The following is a 17,552-nucleotide window of genomic DNA, read 5'->3' as shown; positions in this document are numbered from 1 at the left end:
CCACTTGGGGACTGTAAGCCTCAAAGAATTCAGTATATAGGCATGACAACAACATCTCTTTCCAGGTGATTAACGATGCATATGCAACAGGGCTCCATTAAGGCACATATAATCTCTTCCCACAACCAGACCATCACCAGAGAAATCACCAGAACACGGAAATCATCGATAGATACAGCGATAGCAGGCGGCTAGATATATGCGAGGCACTACACATTAAGAAGTCGACACCAGCAATCAACAGCCAATTAATGCACAACTATATTCTACCCACTTCAAGACACCGCACCAATATAGAAGCATCAAGAAATATGGGCCAATAGGCCGTTTGCAGTTACTTCCATTCTTCCCTTTAACTTACAAAGTATTATACCCATTGTTTCGTGTTCTGTCTTGTGTTGAAAGTTTGTTTTCACCTCATCCAAAACTGTTGTAACATATCACCTCACCCAAATGCAGGTATAAAATCGAAGATATTTAAGCTCTGTTCAGTTATAGTTATGTGTGTGTAAACTAAAATCTTTGAAAATGTAATAAGTTTTACAAAACACGCTCAAGTGTCGCGTCAGACTAGAAATAAAAATGAATTTTGGAGAATTGATTTTTAAGTTATCATCAACAGCGAAGAAAAATATAAGAAACATTGAGAAAATTCGTGTTAGAATTATTAATCTTACTTTTCGGTCATATTTAATAATATATATATATATATGTATATATATATATATATATATATATATATATATATATATATATATATATATATATATATATATATATATATATATTATATATATATATATATATATATATATGTCGTACCTAGTAGCCAGAACGCACTTTTCGGCCTACTATGCAAGGCCCGATTTGCCTAATAAGCCACGTTTTCCTAAATTAATATATTTTCTCTATTTTTTTTCTAATTAAATGATAAAGCTACCCATTTCATTATGTATGAGGTCAATTTTTTTTTATTGGAGTTAAAATTAACGTAGATATATGACTGAACCTAACCAACCCTACCTAACCTAACCTAACTTATCTTTACAGGTTATGTTAGGTAGCCGAAAAAGGTAGGTTAGGTTAAGTTAGGTAGGTTAGGTAGTCGAAAAACAATTAATTCATGAAAACTTGGCTTATTAGGCAAATCGGGCCTTGCATAGTAGGCAGAGAAGTGCGTCCTGGCTACTAGGTACGACATATATATATATATATATATATATATATATATATATATATATATATATATATATATATATATATATATATATAAATGTCATACCTAATAGCCAGAACGCACTTCTCAGCCAACTATGCAAGGCCCGATTTGCCTAATAAGCCAAGTTTTCATGAAATAATGTTTTTTCGACTACCTAACCTACCTAACCTAACCTAACCTAACATTTTCGGCTACCTAACCTAACCTAACCTATAAATATAGGTTTGGTTAGGTTAGGTAGGGTTGGTTAGGTTCGGTCATATATCTACGTTGATTTTAACTCCAATAAAAAAAAATTGAACTCATACATAATGAAATGGGTAGCTTTATCATTTGATAAGAAAAAAAATATAGAAAATATATTAATTCAGGAAAACTTGGCTTATTAGGCAAATCGGGCTTTTTATAGTAGGCTAAGAAGTGTGTTCTGGCTACAAGGTACGACATATATATATATATATATATATATATATATATATATATATATATATATATATAGATGTGTGTGTTGTACTTAGTAGCCAGAACGTCGTACTCGGCCTGCTATGCAAATCCCGATTTGCCTAATAAGCCAAGTTTTCCTGAATTAATATATTTTCTCTAGTTTTTTCTTATGAAATGATAAAGCTACCCATTTCATTATGTATGAGGTCAATTTTATTTTATTGGAGTTAAAATTAACGTATATATATGACCGAACTTAACCAACCCTACCTAACCTAACCTATCTTAACCTAACCTAAACTAACAAAACTAAGTGAATATATTATGTTCTTAATATAAAATAATATTAATGATTCAAAAAACTAATTAGAAAGAATGTATTGAAAATAAAGAAAATCACTCAGCCTATTAGGCAAATCAGGCCTTGCATAGTAGACCGAGAAGTGCATTCTGGCTACTAGGTACGACATATATATATATATATGTATATATATATATATATATACATATAAATATATATATATGTCGTACCTAGTAGCCAGAACGCACTTCTCAGCCTACTATTCAAGGCCCGATTTGCCTAATAAGCCAAGTTTTCATGAATTAATGTTTTTTCGTCTACCTAACCTACCTAGCTTTTTTTGGCTACCTAACCTAACCTTACCTATAAATATAGGTTAGGTTAGGTTAGGTAGGGTTGGTTAGGTTCGGTCATATATCTACGTTAATTTTAACTCCAATAAAAAAAAATTGACCTCATACATAGAGAAAAGGGTTGCTTTATCATTTCATAAGAAAAAAATTATAGTAAATATATTAATTCAGGAAAACTTGGCTTATTAGGCAAATCGGGCCTTGAATAGTAGGCTGAGAAGTGAGTTCTGGCTACTAGGTACGACATATATATATATATATATATATATATATATATATATATATATATATATATATGTCGTACCTAGTAGCCAGAACTCACTTCTCAGCCTACTATTCAAGGCCCGATTTGCCTAATAAGCCAAGTTTTCCTGAATTAATATATTTACTATAATTTTTTTCTTATGAAATGATAAAGCAACCCTTTTCTCTATGTATGAGGTCAATTTTTTTTTATTGGAGTTAAAATTAACGTAGATATATGACCGAACCTAACCAACCCTACCTAACCTAACCTAACCTATATTTATAGGTAAGGTTAGGTTAGGTAGCCAAAAAAAGCTAGGTTAGGTTAGGTTAGGTAGGTTAGGTAGACGAAAAAACATTAATTCATGAAAACTTGGCTTATTAGGCAAATCGGGCCTTGAATAGTAGGCTGAGAAGTGCGTTCTGGCTATTAGGTACGACATATATATATATATATACATATAAATATATATATATATATATATATATATATATATATATATATATATATATATATATATACATATAAATATATATATATATATATATATATATATATATATATATATATATATATATATATACATATAAATATATATATATATATATATATATATATATATATATATATATATATATATATATATATACATATAAATATATATATATATATATATATATATATATATATATATATATATATATATATATATATATATATATATATATATATATATATTTATATATAAGTAGTGTGGATAACGGCATACAGAGGAATTTTGTTTCTGGGAGAAAAATTTCTGTTTGTGGAACAGGGTTTTCAGGTGAATTTAGAAATTCCCGTTTGTGTGTAAAGGTTTTTCAGGTAAATTTAGGCAGTCACAGATTTGGAAGTAAGGAATTCTTATGAGAAAAATAATTTCCGAGATTTTAGAAGTTTGTTAAAGTTCTTATGATGAAAATAAGCAGGAAAATCTTAAAGAATATTTTTAGAAAATAAAGTGTTTGTGTCACAGCATTTCCAGGTAAATTCTACGGACATATTTTGCCTGTTTTCAACATCGGAAATTCCTGTTTGTGAGTAAGGGTTTTCAAGTGAATTTAGAAATTCCCATTTGTGAGTCGGGGTTTTCAGGTTCCAATATCCCCTGTAGTGTGTCAGGTTTTTATGGTAAATTTGGGGAGTCACAGATGTGGAATTATTGAATTCTTATGAGAAAAATAATTTTCGAGATTTTAGAAGTTTGTTAAAAGTTCTTATGATGAAAATAATGTCATACGAGTTTTGTTAAAGTTCTTATGGGAGAAATTCAAATTCGTGTTTATGAGCCAGGGTTTTCAGGTAAATTTTGTCAGTCATAGATTTGGAATTCTTATGATGAAATAATGTCATGCGAGTTTGTTAAAGTTCTTATGATGAAAATAATGTCATACGAGTTTGTTAAGAGTTCTTATGGGCAAAATTCAAGTCAATGATGTGGAATTAAGGAAATTCTTATGATGAAATAATGTCATACGAGTTTGTTAAAAGTTCCTATGATAAAAATAATGTCATACGAGTTTTGTTAAGAGTTCTTATGGGAGAAATTTTTCATAGTTCCTACCGATAATAAACCGATATTTAGGCTTTATACATTCAATTACGATTCTTACTTAGAAACTAGTATATTGCTATATAACTGATTCATTTCCCTGCCCCCTCCCCCTGCATCTCCTGCTCATACATCACACCCCCTCCCTCCCTCCCCCTTACCTCGCAATCTCTCGCCGCATCTGTGTTTACCTTACGGCCCCAGTCAGACGCTGCCTTCAGGTCACCTCTTTAATCTTATCTTATCTTCTCCATAATATCTGGACCATCCCTCTCCTTCATATTGTTCATTCATAGTTCCTTTTCATTAAACCAGTCAGTTTTACATATATAAACAAAGTCAGGGTCTAGTTCACGTTCCCGCCTTAGTTTTACTAATACATCTTCTTTAGTATCCAATCATTTTCTTCGAGATTTAAAACACAGCTATTTCAAACGTATTAAAATACAATAATTTTGTTATCGAGCTCCAGCTCCTGTCCCCGCCTTAGTACCCTGTCGTATAATGAGTACTAACAGTTCAATTCCTCTAAAATTTAAATAATCATATTTCAAACGTAGTTCAATACAGTAATTTAGTTACCAAACTCTAGCTCTTGTCCTCCGCCTTAGCTCTCTCTCGTATCTTCGTTAATACCTATTCAAATTCCCCGAAATGTCTACCCGCTGTATTTCAGACATGGTTTAGTAAATGCAAACAGTTACCGAACTCTAGCTCTTATCCTCCGCCTTAGCTCTCTCTCGTATCTTCGTTAATACCTAATCAAATTCCCTGAAATTTATACCTCTGTATTACAGTCACAGTAAATAAGATCAAGTCAGTTACTGAGCTCCAGTTCTCATCCCCCATCTTACTTCCCTCTCGTGTCTTCGGTAATATCCTATCAATTCCCCTGAAATATTTACCCTCTGTATTTCAGACACCGTAAATAAGATCAAAAACAGTTATCGATCTCCAGCTCTCGTCCCCACCTTAGTTCTCTCTCGTATCTTTGTAAATAACCCATCAATTTTCCCTGAAATTTTTACCCTCTGTATTTCAGACATAGTAAATATGATATAAACAATTATAAAACTCTAGCTCTTGTCCTCTGTCCGAGTTCACTCCTGTAAATTCATTACTATCAGTCCAAATCCCCCTAAGATTTAAACACCCAACTACATTTTCAGACATAGTAAATAAAGGCCAGTTCAGTTACCGAGTTTCAACTCTTGTTCCCCGCTTATCTCATTTTATACAAGTTCTTTATAATCCAACTAAATCACCTGAGATTTAAGATCACCTTACTTCTAACGTAATAAAATTAATCAGGACATTAGCCAAGCTCCATTTCCTCTGTCTTAGATCATCTAACATAATTATATCTGATCAAGTCCCTCTCCAGCCTAACTCTTTATCAGAGTAATCACCTTACCCTTTCCCTCCCTTACCTTCTCATCCCCAACGTATCCAAACCTTCAATAATCATACTGTATTTTCATATTTTCTCTATATTCAGTTGTGTTCTTCACATTTTGTCCATGTTATCTGTGTTCACTCCATGTTCTACAAATGTTCACAGCATGCTCAGTTCAAATTTTTTTCTACCATTTTCCCCGTATGTTCACCATGTTCTTTGTCATATTTTCATGTACATCATATGTTCTCTGTATAACTTTTATACTCAATATTCATGTTCTCGATGTTCTTAGCTTGTTCTTCACATGTTCAGTGTTCATTCTTTGTATTCCCTATGTTCCTTATCATGTCTTCATATTCTCTATAAGTTCATATTCCCTGCATGTTCACTCTATTCATCAACTTTTTCTTACATGTTTTCTGTGTTCACCGTATGTTCACTGTGTTCATTCCCCTTACTTAACCTCAATTTTTTATGTTCTTTGTTTCTTTAAACCAATTTGTTTCTTCCATTCACTAACTAGTTCTTTGTCAAATATTATACAACAATATTATACTGCAATACAGTTCCCTCAACAATTTTAGTCACCCAGTTTTATTTGCAAAACTATGTCAAAGTAATTCTCGTAGTCAACTTAATACTTCTACCAACCCTGTTCTTAAACAAATCTACACTTTATTCAGTTCCAAATTTACAAAGACAAACCTTTCTTGTAACTTCTTAACTAAAAATCTTTCGCTAATCAACTAAAACATAGTCACTTTCGTCATTTCTCAACTAAACTTATTATCCAATCAACCAAAAATAGTCAGGATTAATCGCATTCAACACCGTTCTTAACTAAAACAACCTTTCTCTTAGCTAAAAATTGTCAAAGGAATCTTTCCAACACTGTTCATAACTAACTTTATCCATCGTCATTCAACTAAAAATAATAACTTTCATCATTTCCTAACTAATCTTATTCCATAGTCAACAGAAAATAACTGTGTTCATCATGTTTCATTGTCAATTCTTATCTAAAAAATTATCCGCCAATCATCAGAAAAGTCATGTTCATCATGTTTTGTCTTTTGCTTAACTAAAAGTATTGATCAGTCAACTAAAAAATAGTTACTTCCTCATGTTTCCCTGTCATTTCTTAACTGAAATATCACTTCTCTCATCTGAAATAGTCATGTGTAGCCTCTTTCCAACACTGTTCTTAACTAAAGTAACCTTTCACTTCGCTAAAATAGTCATATTCATCATTGTTCCTAACTAAAATTATATGTCGTTAAGTAAGAAATATAGTCAAAGACACTCTTCGAGACATCAAGGACTTACTCAAAGACATCAAAGTTGCACTCAAAGACATCCTTTGAGACATCAAAAACATCCTTTAAGACTTCAAGGGCGCTCTTCGAGATATCAAGAAGACACTCTCAAACATTCAGAAAATTTACTCGCATCCTCAAAGTTATTCTCAGTCATCAAAAAGTTAATCTCAGTCATCAAATGTTATTCTCTAAGTAACCTTTCGTTCGTCAGAGAAACTTTCTAAGACATCTTCGTTCATTAAAGTTAATCTCAGAGGCATAAAAGTTATTCTTTAAGACAACAAAGTCATTCTCAGAGTCATCAAAAGTTATTCTCAGAGTCACCTTTGATATTCAAAGAAGCCTTCTGAGACATCCTCGTACAACAAAAACTGTCCTCAGAGCCATCACAAAGTTAAATACAGTCATCAAAGTTATTCTCCAAGTATCTTTTCGTTCATCAGAGAAGCTTTCTAAGACATCTTTGTTCACCAAAGTTGTTCTCTAAGACATCAATCTTGTTCTCTAAGACATCAAAGATGTTCTCTAAATCATAAAGTTAATCTCTAAGTCACCTTCGTTCATTAGAGAAACTTTCCAATCCATCTTCGTTGATCAAAGTTATTCTCAGAGTCATCAAAGTGATCTCTAATTCACCTTCGTTCTCCAAAAAGTTGTTCTCTAAGACATCTTCGTTCATCAAAGAAACTCTCCTTCTTCCATCATGTTATTCTTTAAGACATCTTCAGTCATAAAATTTCTCTCCAAAATGTAACTAGTTCAGCTTTTCATACCAAACCTCCACTTCTGTTAAAATATATTTTCTTAGTCACTTTACCCTAAAACTGTTCTCTGAACTACACTGCTCAAACCTACGTAACCTATCCTCTCCACCCAATGTTACTTAGCTAATGTAACGTTCCTAAACCTAACTTTACCTATCCTAACATAACTTACCTTACCTTACCTATCTTACCTAACTTACCTAACCTAACCTAACTTATCCTGCTTAACCTAACTTAACCTGCTTAACCTAACTTTACCTATCCTAACTTAACTTACCTTACCTTTACCTATCTTACCTAACTTAACCTGCATAACCTAACTTTACCTATCCTAACTTAACTTACCTTACCTATCTTACCTAACTTAACCTGCATAACCTGCTTAACCTAACTTTACCTATCCTAACTTTACTTTCCTTACCTTACCTGTCTTACCTAACTTAACCTGTATAACCTAACCTGCTTAACCTAACTTACCTTACCTTACCTATCTTACCTAACTTACCTAACTTAACCTAACTTATCCTGCTTAACCTAACTTACCTACATTACCTAACTTAACCTGCTTAACCTAACTTACCTTACTTTACCTATCATACCTAATGTAACCTTACTTTACCTATCCTAACATAACTTACCTTACCTTACCTATCTTACCTAACTTTACCTATCCTAACTTACCTTACCTTACCTATCTTACCTAACTTACCTGACTTATCCTAACTTATCCTGCTTAACCTAACTTACCTACCTTACCTAACTTAACCTGCTTAACCTAACTTAACCTGCTTAACCTAACTTACCTTACCTAACTTAACCTGCTTAACCTAACTTACATAACTTAACCTAACCTAACCTGCTCAACCTAACTTACCTTACCTTACCTAACTTATCTAACTTAACCTAACTTATCCTGCTTAACCTAACTTACCTACCTTACCTAACTTAACTTATCCTATCTTACCTAACTTACCTTACCTTACCTATCTTACCTAATTTACCTAACTTAACCTGCTTAACCTAACTTACGTAACTTATCTTACCTATCCTAACCTAACCTAACTTGCTTTACCTAACTTAATCTTACATTCCCAAACTGATGTATCCTAACTTATCTAGTCCAACCAGACATGATCTAACTTACATAATTATTCCTGCTTGTCTTTTGTGTTTCGTCAATCATTGTCTCATATTCATTTACTCATTTCAAGGGTTAATTTGTCAAATGGACATTTTCAATTTCAAGTGTTATTTGTTTAAGATTGGGTGTTTAACCATTTCAAAGGATTTTTGTAATATATGGGAATTTACTCGTTTCAAGGGCAAATTTCTCAAATGGTCATTTTTGCATATCAAGGGTTATTTGTTAAAGTTCATCAAGTTGCTCATAAGTTGTATTTATTATGTTTGTTATCATTTCTTCTTATTCCCCAACCCCTTAACCTAACCTCTTGTAATCTTAGTGTATTTAGTAGGTTCTATCATATGTTCTTATTCCCCAACGCTTTAACATAACCTTTCAGATGTAGTTTATTGTGTTTTTGACGTGTTTGTTGAATATATTATCCTTTTCATAACCTTTCAGATGTAGTTTTGTTTCTCCTTTGTATATTTTTTTTTTACCCACCATCCCATTTAACCTTCTTTCCTTCTTTTACTTTCTTTTCACATATAAGTTCATTCTTTATTTTAGTAATAATAAAATTACAATAGTAAAGAATCAGATCTACTAAGACTTGAAATTGAGAAAAAACAAGAGAGCAAGTGAGTGAGAGCATGACAGAGGAGAAAAGAGTAAGAGAGAGGGGGAGGAAGAGCATGGGAGCACTAAGACTTGAATTTGAGAAAAAGAAAAACTAAGTGAATGAGAGTGAGGGTGAGAGAATGGGAGCATTAAGACTTGAATTTGAGAAACAAGAGAGCATTTGAGCAAATGTGTGAGAGAGAAGGGGAGGAAGAGAGAGAATAAGGGAGAGAGATAGAAAAGGGGGTTAGAAGGAGTAGGAGAAACAAAGTAAAAGAAGGAAAGAAGGTTAAGTGGGATGGTGGGTAATAAAAATATACAAAGGAGAAACAAAACTACATCTGAAAGGTTATGAAAAGGATAATATATTCAACAAATACGTCAAAAACACAATAAACTACATCTGAAAGGTTAGGTTAAAGGGTTGGGGAATAAGAACATATGATAGAACCTACTAAATACACTAAGATTACAAGAGGTTAGGTTAAGGGGTTGGGGAATAAGAACAAATGATAACAAACATAATAAATACAACTTATAAGCAACTTGATGAACTTTAACAAATAACCCTTGATCTGCAAAAATGACCATTTGAGAAATTAGCCCTTGAAACGAGTAAATTCCCATATATAACAAAAATCCTTTGAAATGGTTAAACACCCAATCTTAAACAAATAACACTTGAAATGCAAAATGTCCATTTGAGAAATTAACCCTTGAAATGAGTAAATGAATATGAGACAATGATTGATGAAACACAAAAGACAAGCAGGAATAATTATGCAAGTTAGATCTTGTCTGGTTGGACTAGATAAGTTAGGATACATCAGTTTGGGAATGTAAGATTAAGTTAGGTAAAGCAAGTTAGGTTAGGTTAGGATAGGTAAGATAAGTTACGTAAGTTAGGTTAAGCAGGTTAAGTTAGGTAAGTTAGGTAAGATAGGTAAGGTAAGTTAGGTAAGATAGGTTATTTTAAGTTAGGTAAGGTAGGTAAGTTAGGTTAAGCAGGATAAGTTAGGTTAAGTTAGATAAGTTAGGTAAGATAGGTAAGATAGGTAATGTAAGGTAAGTTAGGTTGAGCAGGTTAGGTTAGGTTAAGTTATGTAAGTTAGGTTAAGCAGGTTAAGTTAGGTAAGGTAAGGTAAGGTAGGTAAGGTAAGGTAAGTTAGGGTAAGCAGGATAAGTTAGGTAAGTTAGGTAAGATAGGTAAGGTAAGGTAAGTTAGGATAGGTAAAGTTAGGTAAGATAGGTAAAGTAAGTTATGTTAGGATAGGTAAAGTTAGGTTAAGTTAGGTAAGATAGGTAAGATAGGTAAGATAGGTAAGGTAAGGTAAGTTAGGTTAAGCAGGTTAAGTTAGGTAATGTAGGTAAGTTAGGTTAAGCAGGATAAGTTAGGTAAGTTAGGTAAGATAGGTAAGGTAAGGTAAGTTAGGTTAAGAAGGTTAGGTTATACAGGTTAAGTTAGGTAAGTTAGGTAAGATAGGTAAGGTAAGGTAAGCTAAGTTAGGATAGGTAAAGTTAGGTTAAGCAGGTTAAGTTAGGTAAGATAGGTAAGGTAAGGTAAGTTAAGTTAGGATAGGTAAAGTTAGGTTATGCAGGTTAAGTTAGGTAAGATAGGTAAAGGTAAGTTAAGTTAGGATAGGTAAAGTTAGGTTAAGCAGGTTAAGTTAGGTTAAGCAGGATAAGTTAGGTTAGGTAAGTTAGGTAAGATAGGTAAGTTATGTTAGGATAGGTAAAGTTAGGTTTATGAACGTTACATTAACTAAGTAACATTGGGTGGAGAGGATAGGTTACGTAGGTTTGAGCAGTGTAGTTCAGAGAACAGTTTTAGGGTAAAGTGACTAAGAAAATATATTTTAACAGAAGTGGAGGTTTGGTATGAAAAGCTGAACTAGTTACATTTTGGAGAGAAATTTTATGACTGAAGATGTCTTAAAGAATAACATGATGGAAGAAGGAGAGTTTCTTTGATGAACGAAGGTGTCTTAGAGAACAACTTTTTGGAGAACGAAGGTGAATTAGAGATCACTTTGATGACTCTGAGAATAACTTTGATCAACGAAGATGGATTGGAAAGTTTCTCTAATGAACGAAGGTGACTTAGAGATTAACTTTATGATTTAGAGAACATCTTTGATGTCATAGAGAACAACATTGATGTCTTAGAGAACAACTTTGATGAACAAAGATGTCTTAGAGAACAACTTTTTGGTGAACGAAGGTGAATTTAGAGATCACTTTGATGACTCTGAGAATAACTTTGATCAACGAAGATGGATTTGAAAGTTTCTCTAATGAACGAAGGGGACTTAGAGATTAACTTTATGATTTAGAGAACATCTTTGATGTCTTAGAGAACAAGATTGATGTCTTAGAGAACAACTTTGATGAACAAAGATGTCTTAGAAAGCTTCTCTGATGAACGAAACGATACTTAGAGAATAACTTTGATGACTGTATTTAACTTTTTGATGGCTCTGAGAACAGTTTTTGTTGAACGAGGATGTCTCAGAAGGCTTCTTTGAATATCAAAGGTGACTCAGAGAATAACTTTTGATGACTCTGAGAATGACTTTGTTGTCTTAAAGAATAACTTTTATGCCTCTGAGATTAACTTTAATGAACGAAGATGTCTTAGAAAGTTTCTCTGACGAACGAAAGGTTACTTAGAGAATAACATTTGATGACTGAGATTAACTTTTTGATGACTGAGAATAACTTTGAGGATGCGAGTAAATTTTCTGAATGTTTGAGAGTGTCTTCTTGATATCTCGAAGAGTGCCCTTGAAGTCTTAAAGGATGTTTTTGATGTCTCAAAGGATGTCTTTGAGTGCAACTTTGATGTCTTTGAGTAAGTCCTTGATGTCTCGAAGAGTGTCTTTGACTATATTTCTTACTTAACGACATATAATTTTAGTTAGGAACAATGATGAATATGACTATTTTAGCGAAGTGAAAGGTTACTTTAGTTAAGAACAGTGTTGGAAAGAGGCTACACATGACTATTTCAGATGAGAGAAGTGATATTTCAGTTAAGAAATGACAGGGAAACATGATGAAGTAACTATTTTTTAGTTGACTGATGAATACTTTTAGTTAAGCAAAAGACAAAACATGATGAACATGACTTTTCTGATGATTGGCGGATAATTTTTTAGATAAGAATTGACAATGAAACATGATGAACGCAGTTATTTTCTGTTGACTATGGAATAAGATTAGTTAGGAAATGATGAAAGTTATTATTTTTAGTTGAATGACGATGGATAAAGTTAGTTATGAACAGTGTTGGAAAGATTCCTTTGACAATTTTTAGCTAAGAGAAAGGTTGTTTTAGTTAAGAACGGTGTTGAATGCGATTAATCCTGACTATTTTTGGTTGATTGGATAATAAGTTTAGTTGAGAAATGACGAAAGTGACTATGTTTTAGTTGATTGGCGAAAGATTTTTAGTTAAGAAGTTACAAGAAAGGTTTGTCTTTGTAAATTTGGAACTGAATAAAGTGTAGATTTGTTTAAGAACAGGGTTGGTAGAACTATTAAGTTGACTACGAGAATTGCTTTGACATAGTTTTGCAAATAAAACTGGGTGACTAAAATTGTTGAGGGAACTGTATTGCAGTATAATATTGTTGTATAATATTTGACAAAGAACTAGTTAGTGAATGGAAAAAACAAATTGGTTTAAAGAAACAAAGAACATAAAAAATTGAGGTTAAGTAAGGGAATGAACACAGTGAACATACGGTGAACACAGAAAACATGTAAGAAAAAGTTGATGAATAGAGTGAACATGCAGGGAATATGAACTTATAGAGAATATGAAGACATAATAAGGAACATAGGGAATACAAAGAATGAACACTGAACATGTGAAGAACAAGCTAAGAACATTGAGAACATGAATATTGAGTATAAAAGTTATACAGAGAACATATGATGTACATGAAAATATGACAAAGAACATAGTGAACATACAGGGAAAATGGTAGAAAAAAAATTTGAACTGAGCATGCTGTGAACATGTGTAGAACATGGAGTGAACACAGATAACATGGAAAAAATGTGAAGAACACAGCTGAATATAGAGAAAATATGAAAATACAGTATGATTATTGAAGGTTTGGATACGTTGGGGATGAGAAGGTAAGGGAGGGAAAGGGTAAGGTGATTACTCTGATAAAGAGTTAGGCTGGAGAGGGACTTGATCGGATATAATTATGTTAGATGATCTAAGACAGAGGAAATGGAGCTTGGCTAATGTCCTGATTAATTTTACTACGTTAGAAGTAAGGTGATCTTAAATCTCAGGTGATTTAGTTGGATTATAAAGAACTTGTATAAAATGAGATAAGCGGGAACAAGAGTTGAAACTCGGTAACTGAACTGGCTTTTATTTACTATGTCTGAAAATGTAGTTGGGTGTTTAAATCTTTGGGGGATTTGGACTGATAGTAATGAATTTACAGGAGTGAACTCGGACAGAGGACAAGAGCTAGAGTTTTATAATTGTTTATATCATATTTACTATGTCTGAAATACAGAGGGTAAAAATTTCAGGGAAAATTGATGGGTTATTTACAAAGATACGGGAGAGAACTAAGGTGGGGACAAGAGCTGGAGCTCGATAACTGTTTTTGATCTTATTTACGGTGTCTGAAATACAGAGGGTAAATATTTCAGGGGAATTGATAGGATATTAACAAAGATTTGAGGGGGAAGTAGGGTGGGGGACAAAAGCTAGAGTTTGATAATTGTTTGGATTTACTAAACTATGTCTGAAATACAGAGGGTAGAAATTTCAGGGAATTTGATAGGATATTACCGAAGACACGAGAGGGAAGTAAGGTGGGGGATGAGAGCTGGAGCTCAGTAACTGACTTGATCTTATTTACTGTGACTGACATACAGAGGTATAAATTTCAAGGAATTTGATAGGATATTACCGAAGACACGAGAGGGAAGTAAGGTGGGGGATGAGAGCTGGAGCTCAGTAACTGACTTGATCTTATTTACTGTGACTGACATACAGAGGTTTAAATTTCAGGGAATTTGATTAGGTATTAACGAAGATACGAGAGAGAGCTAAGGCGGAGGATAAGAGCTAGAGTTCGGTAACTGTTTGCATTTACTAAACCATGTCTGAAATACAGCGGGTAGACATTTTGGGGAATTTGAATAGGTATTAACGAAGATACGAGAGAGAGCTAAGGCGGAGCACAAGAGCTAGAGTTTGGTAACTAAATTTCTGTATTGAACTACGTTTGAAATATGATTATTTAAATTTTAGAGGAATTGGACTGTTAGTACTCATTATACGACAGGGGACTAAGGCGGGGATAGGAGCTGGAGCTCGATAACAAAATTATTGTATTTTAATACGTTTGAAATAGCTGTGTTTTAAATCTCGAAGAAAATGATTGGATACTAAAGAAAATGTATTAGTAAAATTAAGGCGGGAACGTGAGCTAGACCCTGACTTTGTTTATATATGTAAAACTGACTAGTTTAATGAGAAGGAACTATGAATGAACAATATGAAGGAGAGGGACGGTCCAGATATTATGGAGAAGATAAGATAAGATTAAAGAGGTGACCTGAAGGGAGCGTCTGACTGGGGCCATAAGGTAATCACAGGTGTGGCGAGAGATTGCGAGGTAAGGGGGAGGGAGGGAGGGAGGGGGTGTGATATATGAGCAGGAGATGCAGGGAAATGAATCAGTTATATAGCAATATACTAGTTTCTAAGTAAGAATCCTACTTGAATGTATAAAGCCTAAATATCGGTTTATTATCGGTAGGAACTCTGAAAAATTTCTCCCATAAGAACTCCTAACAAAACTCTTATGACATTATTTTTATCATAAGAACTTTTAACAAACTCGTATGACATTATTTCATCATAAGAATTTCCTTAATTCCACATCAGTGACTTGAATTTTGCCCATAAGAACTCCTAACAAAACTCGTATGACATTATTTTCATCATAAGAACTTTAACAAACTCGTATGACATTATTTCATCATAAGAATTCCAAATCTATGACTGACAAAATTTACCTGAAAACCCTGGCTCATAAACACGAATTTGAATTTGTCCCATAAGAACTTAACCAAACTCTTATGACATTATTTTCATCATAAGAACTTTTAACAAACTTCTAAAATCTCGGAAATTATTTTTCTCAAAAGAATTCCATAATTCCACATCTGTGACTCCCCAAATTTACCTGAAAAACCTGACATGCTACAGGGGATATTGGAACCTGAAAACCCTGACTCACAAACAGGACTTTCCGATGTTGAAAACAGGCAAAATATGTCCGTAGATTTTACCTGGAAATGCTGTGACACAAACACGATATTTTCTAAAAATTTTCTTTAAGATTTTCCTGCTTATTTTCATAATAAGAACTTTAACAAACTTCTAAAATCTCGGAAATTATTTTTCTCACAAGAATTTCTTACATCCAAATCTGTGACTGCCTAAATTTACCTGAAAAACCCTGACTCACAAACGAGAATTTCTAAATTCACCTGAAAACCCTGTTCCACAAACAGGAATTTTTCTCCCAGAAACAAAATTCTTCTGTACGCCGTCATCCACACTACTTGTGTGTATATATATATATATATATATATATATATATATATATATATATATATCCAGTTTATATATATAGATATATATATGCAGAATAACCACATGTGAAGATGATCTTCATTCTACTCATCTTCACTCTGCTTTGCTCTGATGAAGTCAAATTAGCCAAAAACGCGTTAAGCATTCTCTTTTTTTCACATGTGGTTATTCTGTATACTTGGATCAGTGTTTTGTGATAATTATTGCATATATATATATATATATATATATATATATATATATATATATATATATATATATATATATATATATATATATATATATATATTTTCCCCCACCATACCCAACTGCGACCTCCCTGTGTCCCCCCCCCCCCCCCCCAGGCTACGTCCGCTCAGCGCCCGCCGATGTCGCAGGTCACGACTGACAGCCAGGCTTCTCTCAGCCAAGAGGAGCCATCAATAGACGATAGGTACGGCACGTGCCTAGAGTGTGACAAGGTGTGAAAACTCAAGCGTAACGGAGATGTGCGCAAGCATGCTCACAACGGAACCAATTTTCCGGGTATGTGGCGCCCTCCCAAATTGAGTATCAATCAAGGCCCCACACCAGCAGTCAGGAAAAACACCTCCAACAGCTCCATTTCGACTGAGAATGTGCTGGAAGTCATCAAAGCAACATCGGTTGGATCCTTGCAGCACATCCCTAAAGCTGCCCGGCCCCAGGCAGCAGGCCAAATTATCCAGCCTCTTGAAAAAGGTTAATGACTCCCCCGGAACCATCCAAGCATGCCGCAATCTTCTCCTGTTTGGAAACTTATGCCTAGCTGTCCCTGCAAGGAGAGAGAAATCACTAGCTTCCTCAGTCATTATGGCTATAAATAGTTTTCCTAGAGAGGACAACCAGGCACCCCTCCCCACCCATGCCAAAAACACCCCCCCCCCCCACCTCCCCAGGTATCAACAGAAGAACCGAGGCATCCAAAATCAGAGCAGCAGTCAGCAAGAAAATAGAAGGCAACACAATAGGGGCAATCAGAATCATCACCAGTGAAGAGACAGTTGCCACCAGGGATGCCAATACAGCACAAGCCCTGAGGGAAAAACACCCACTCAGAGCTCCTCGTGACGACAGTGTTCCCCTAGTCAGTGTCACCAGAGCAGAACCCCTGTGTGTGCTCGAATCTGTGGTGCATAAAGCAGCTTTATCCTTCCCACAAGGATCAACAGGTGGGTTCAAAAGACTAAGACCCAACCACATCAAACAAATGCTCAATGCTGTACTGGGAGACATTGCACAGGGCCTCCTGGTGGAACTAACTAGATTCGCTAACACATGTCTAGCTGGCAACATGCCAGAGACTATACGGCCTCTCTTTCTTGGCGCTACCCTCTGTGCCCTGAGGAAAAAAAGATAGAGGAATCAGACCGATAGCTGTGGGCAATTCACTCTGGCTCCTCGTCGCTAAGGCTGCTACTAGAACAGTTAGTCAGGCAGCAGCCGACATGCTGAAGCCAAAACAGCTTGGGTTTTGCATTCCTCAATGGTGTGAAGCAGCGGCTCATGC

The sequence above is a fragment of the Procambarus clarkii genome, chromosome 39, assembly GCF_040958095.1.
Source record: "Procambarus clarkii isolate CNS0578487 chromosome 39, FALCON_Pclarkii_2.0, whole genome shotgun sequence".
NCBI classification, from domain to species: Eukaryota; Metazoa; Arthropoda; class Malacostraca; order Decapoda; family Cambaridae; genus Procambarus; species Procambarus clarkii.
Note: the sequence above shows the minus strand (reverse complement) of the source record.